Source organism: Microtus ochrogaster, unplaced genomic scaffold (assembly GCF_000317375.1).
Source record: "Microtus ochrogaster isolate Prairie Vole_2 unplaced genomic scaffold, MicOch1.0 UNK103, whole genome shotgun sequence".
NCBI classification, from domain to species: domain Eukaryota; kingdom Metazoa; phylum Chordata; class Mammalia; order Rodentia; family Cricetidae; genus Microtus; species Microtus ochrogaster.
In genome coordinates, this window is record NW_004949201.1 from 1024216 (window position 1) to 1030201 (window position 5986).

The following is a 5986-nucleotide window of genomic DNA, read 5'->3' on the forward strand; positions in this document are numbered from 1 at the left end:
GAGATGCTCTAGCCGGAATGCCCTGCGCACCACGGTAGACTGCACCCTCTCAAACCATGAGCCCAAACGTTTTCTTCCTCTCTCGTTACTTCTCTTAGGCATTTTTTTTTTTTTTAAATCACAACCGTGACAGAAGTAACAGATGAGAAAATCGGTGCAGAGAAGACGGGTCGTTAGTGTAACTAAATCTAACATTATGGTCCTTGTATCTCTGGAACCAGTTTGTTACAAAGACAGCCGTGGAAGGATTTGGAGGCAGATGCAGATGCTGGAGGAGCCCCAGAGGGTGAAACAGAGCACTCAGGACTAATGTGGAAAATCAAAGGCCCAAATGCCAATAGAAATGTGGACAATGGAGACCGTATTTACGAGCTTGTTACCGTATTTAGGAACAAGGACTTGGGAACAGGGGTAAAGACCATTTATGCTACATTCTGGCTAAGACTCTTACTCCATGCTGCCCATGAACAGTTTAATTGGGCGAGGCTGAATCTAACAGAAACAGTGATTCGTTCAGTAGAGGGATTATCACTGGCTGGCTCTAGTCAGGCACATGGCGGGAAGGGAACCATGTGTAGCTTGGGGCATGAGAACATTTGAAGCCTCAGACAAGGTGAAAGCGAATAGAGCAGATGGAATTATTTTAAAAACCAGAGAAGCTTCACACATAGGAAAGGCACCCCAGGGAAGAGGCTTCCTTGGCGTGGTTGGTTTCCAGGGTATGAAATGCATGGAAAGGATCTTTTTTAAAAAGAGAAAAGTACATACAGCCAAAGGGGTATCTGGCTTGAAGTGTGCATGTAGGGAAATGTTTCTATGGTTCCGAGGCACAGGGACTAAGAGCCAGGGTCTCTTGGGGAATATTATTTTAGGGTGTGTTGCTTTTGTTCAAGCTTCATTTGTTTAACTCTGTGAAGCTGTGTCTAAAACACCTACGGTCTAATAAAGAGCAGAACGGATATAGTGAGGCAGGAGAGGGGACTGGGTGGGGCTGCTCACCTGGGTCCATCGATTTTTCAGCCAGTGGCAAGTCACCAGTGTCATGGCAATGGGACAGGGCAGAAGGAAACATTAGTGGGGGCTTTCAAGGGTATGTCCTCAGTGACCTCGTTTCCTCAACCAGGCCCTGCCTCTTAGTCTCCGTCACCTACCAATAACTCCATAAAATCATAAATGCGCTAACAGACTAACCCAGTGATAAAGTCATAAATTGCTTGGGGAGCTGAGGCCGGGAAGACAGATGTTAAGTGAAGAAAACGGTGGCGGTATCCTGTAGCCTTGTCTCCGACACACACACACACACACACACACACACACACACACACACACACTCTTAAAGGATTCAGATTTCTTGCTGGGCAGAAGTGGTGCACACCTTTAATCCCAGCACTGGAGAGACAGAGGCAGACAGATCTTTGTGAGTCTGAGGCCAGCCTGGTCTACAGATTGAGTTCCAGAACAGACAGGGCTAAGCAGAGAAACCCCATCTCTCAAAAAACAAAAACAAAAAAGGGCTTAAATTTCATAAAGTCAAAACGCAGCATATTGACATAAAACAGGAACCTGATTCTTTATTTGGAACAAGGAGGTTTTCTTAAGATATTGATCTGTTCTTGGTAACATTTATAAGAACTGGCTTAAAGAACAAGTGTTTCATGCTTATCAAGACAATTACTTGTGTTTTCTGTTGTTTATCAGCCTTTTTAACTGTGTAGGACTCGTTTCCAAACGCGTTCATTGCGAATGGTAAGAGGAGCTGGAATGAAGGCTGCTACCTCCTCCTCAGGATGAGCGCACGTTTCCTGGGGGCGGGGGAGGGTGTCAACCAAAACTTGGGGGTCAAAGCTGAAGAGGGTAAGGAACCAAGAAGACAGCCAGTGTTTTTGGCCCTTGCCCTGCAAGGTCATCCAGGGCCTAGGAGGACACGATGTCTCTAAAATGGCCCTAAAACTCTGATGTCACCTGTCCTATTGATCAGAGAGGCCGTGGAGTCACCAGGCCTTAGATGTCAATGGTGCTCATCCTGGAAAGAGGAGAGTCACCAAGGGAAGAAATGTCCCCTAGGTGTCCAAGAGAAGCCACGTGGTCAGCAAGACCCTGGCACACCAGCACAGCTGAGAGAAGAAGCCGTGAGTCTAATCAGGGGGCACCCCCGGGAGTAACCCTACTGGGTCTCTGTTATCCTAACAGTAAAAGGTGGATTGTCGCCACCTGCATGGTCTCCAGCACCCAGCAGGAAAGGACAACTCCAGAGGGCAACGAGGGTCAGTGAGGGGCAGGGGCAGTGCTTCCCGCCAGCCCAGACTGCCTGAGCAACCCTCAGGGTGAAAGGGAGAACCAACTCCCACAAGTGCTCGCTCCCTTTCTTTCTTCTCTCTCTTTCTAATGTAACAGAAAGTAAAGTTAACTGATAATAGTAAGGGATCTACAAGTACCCGACCAGGATTCTGACCTTGGCCTGGTTGAGTGGAGTGCCCCAGGCCCTCCAGGCACTCAGACCAGGGGTTCCAGCCCGCTAAGTCCTCCAGTGGCGGTCAAGCATTCAGGACATTACTAATTTGGTTCTCCTGTCCTTCAGAAAACCCTGGTTTTTAGAAAGTGCTCATGGTGAATGCTCTTCAGAGCAGGAAACCAATTGAGAACTTATATATCTTCTTTAAAAGGAACCTCAAGGGCCGGCGTCAAATGAAAACCTATTGGCTCATATCCTAACTCCTGAGTTGTAGTGACATCTTGTTTGTAATCTAACAAATAAAGCTTGCCTGAGAGATCAGAGAAGCAGTGCAGCCAGCCACTAGAGAGACCTTATGCCTCTACCAACGCTCAGACCAAAGGGGTGATCCTGCCTCTAGGAATCCTCTCTGTGAAACCTCAGACTGCGTGCCCAGACTGAATCCTCAGACTGTATCTGAGCTCCTGTCTCCTCCCGCCATATATTCCTCTCTCTGACCAGCCATATCCCTTCCTGTCTCTACCTCCCTAGTGCTGGGATTAAAGGCATGTGACTCCCAAGTACTGGGATTAAAGGTGTAAGCCATTGCTACCTGGCTCTCTTGCTGTCTTAGACTGAATCAATTTTGTGTAGCCCAGAGTGGCACTGAACTCACAGAGATCCATCTGCTTCTGTCTCCCGAGTGCTGGAAATAAAGGTGTGTGCCACCACTGCCTGGCCTCTATGACTAGCTAGTGGCTCTGCACTCTGATCTTGAGGCCAGCTTTATTTGTTACCACACGAACAAGGCATCACTATACCACGGTTGGGGCTTCTCTCCCAGGGTATGTCTGGACAGTATTTGTGCCCACATGTACCCGCGCCTCACTAAACAAATGCTGCCTAGACTGCTTTGAGCATGCTTTTAAGATACTGTATTTTTTTCTGTTAAAAACTAATTTATCTGGCTCCAAGTGAATGCAGCCCACGCTCTGTTTAGGACCTCCTCGGCTGGGGATGTTCTCTGGGGGAAATGTCACCCTAGCTAGGTCTGCCATCCTCATCTGCACACTCAATCTACGGCCTCCATTTTATTCCAGTCTTCAAAATATATCCATTAACTTTCAGTCCAGGGACCCTCCGGGTTTAACTGGGTAGCCAGCAATACTGAGTAGCTGCTATACTCAATGGCCACAGCTCAATCCATCTCCCATCCTAGTTCCTTTTGCTTCATGAGGGCTTACAGAAAAACAAAACAAAACAAGAACTAAACATTTGGCTACTCCTTGTGGTATAGCAAACTTTTAATTCCTGTTATCTTCCCTCCTGGGTATACCTATCCCCGGGTCCCTTTTTCTCACTGCTAGAATTTCCCAATCATTCCGTGGATGGATATGGCCACTGCTGGCCTTTCTATTGTAAAATGTATTTCACTCTGCAATTCTGGTTCCTGCTTTTTCTAATGGCTACCCTGGTTTGGTTCTTCCAGAATTCAATAGATTCAACTTCAGATAGTCATACGACGAAGATATTGCTGCATCTTTCCTGGGCCAGATCTCAAAGCACCATCTTCTACACTAAATCAAACGGAACAGCATTTCTGTGGAACTTGCCGACCAACAAAACAAGCAGGTATTTTATATCAATGATTTCTGCAGCTGCCTTGCTTCCTAACGTAGCCAGAGCAAGACTAGGGCCATAGGCAGGGTCTATGTCTTAGCAGGTGCTGAAGGGAGAGGCCTCTACTTTGCCCTCCTAGAAGAATATGAGGCTCCATATTGGCTGAGAGAGGAATGAGACCAGGTAGGCAGGGGTTAGACATGGTGGAAGAAATCGCAGCTGTGGCTTTTGATTGTCAAAAATATCCCTTGACGATTGAACATCCTTGATGCTACAATTAGGTCTTCCCACTGTATCAAAAACAGAGACTTTGGGGAATTTCCCAGTTGCCACATATGCACGCCAGGGGAGGGTTTGCATGGTCAAAAGATCCTGGCTTCATTATAATATCATTTGCATTGCAACTTTGTCTTCGTGCCTCCCCAGACTTTTCAAGGGAATCATGGGAAGAAATACTTTAAAAGGGTGGACTGGTGCACCATGATTTGGGAGAGAAAAAAGGTCATCTTATTCTCATAAATCTATCTCCTACATATTCCTATCTCATATCACTTATCTCCAACATATTCATAAAAAACAGCCAATCCGCCATCTCTTGCTGCTGCTCGCCCGCCTCAGGTCTGCCCACTCTAAGCTCTCAGATGTGTGCTCACTTTGCTTTGCCTGATATACTTCAGCTTAAAGAGTTAATGTTTCTCAGCTGAATTCTTCCCTTCACGGAGAAGAATGAACTCTGCAGTGCAGTAACAGAGTCGCTGCCCGCAGGCCACCTCTGAACATGTGTTCCAGGTTGAGCCATGAGCATGCAACAGTTTGAGCCTCATTTCCTACCCAAACAGTAACACCATCGCAGCTTCTTTTCTCTGCTGCTCTAAACAGCCCCTGCTCTCCTTTGTAGAGCTTTCCAGCCTGCCCCGCCCAGCAGTAACAATGTACCCAACAATGTACCCAGGTAGAAGAGATAAGACTCCCAGCCCTTGCTCTTCCTGGCATGCTGGCATCCTTCCTCCCTGGTTCCTTAGCCACAGGCATCCAGAAAGATCTACTCCCATCCTTATAATTAGCATACTAACCCCCAAGCTTTCCCAACACACTCCTCCAATCATGATGCTTTTCCGAATTCCAGTAGGTCCCCTGAACACTGTGGCTCCTCAGTGCCTGGCTTTCCTCTCTTCCCGTGATCATGTCCTCAAGCCAAGCTGTCAATCCCATTTTCACACTTACGCTTTATGGTGGGAATCCAGTGGTGGGGATAACCCTAGAGGTCCCAGCCTGTTCATCTCTAGGCGGCATCAGTTCCTGAACTACAGACAGCCCAGAGACTCAGCTCCAGGCACCTCACTTTCTGCCCACCAGCTTCTGCATCTCCGCCTTATTCTCTTTAGTACCAGTACTCCAAACATCCTTCCGTCCCAACCTCCATTAGCTGGCCGTAAACTCATGGTCCTGCACCTCCTTCTGACTGTGCTGCCCTCAGCACCCATCCAGATCCCCACTCCAAATCACACACCTTCACTCACATCCTCAAACTGTAAACTGACTCCAGCTCTCGGACTCTGTGCCAGCCCTCTAGAAGGCCGATGTAGATGGATAAAATACAGGGCCACTCTGGCTACTTTGTAGCAAAGCTCCTTGAAAGGAACTTTTGTACTTCCTTTGTTTCATAGCTGCTTCTGGGACTCTTTCCAACCAAGCTTTCCCGCCCATCAGCTGACCAAAACTCACAAAAGACCTCCATGTTACCAAAACCAGAGAGGCCTTTCCTGCTATCTTAAAGCAGCAGCCTTTGCCATGCTCTTCTGCTTAGTCTTCTTGTTTTCCTCCTAGCTTTCAATGGCCTCCATCAGGTTCTCTGTTCATTTGCCTTGTTGACTGAACTCAGGAACTAAATCCTCACTCCAACTCTGAGAAAATCCGAGCCTTTGTTCTATTTAC

General features: G+C 47.4%; 1 protein-coding gene across 1 annotated transcript in view; it reads right to left on the reverse strand.

Annotated features, from left to right (window-relative positions):
- Positions 1–5986, reverse strand: part of Fcgbp (Fc fragment of IgG binding protein) — a 75908-nt gene that overhangs the window by 34107 nt on the left and 35815 nt on the right. The gene's annotated exons all lie outside the window — the stretch shown is intronic.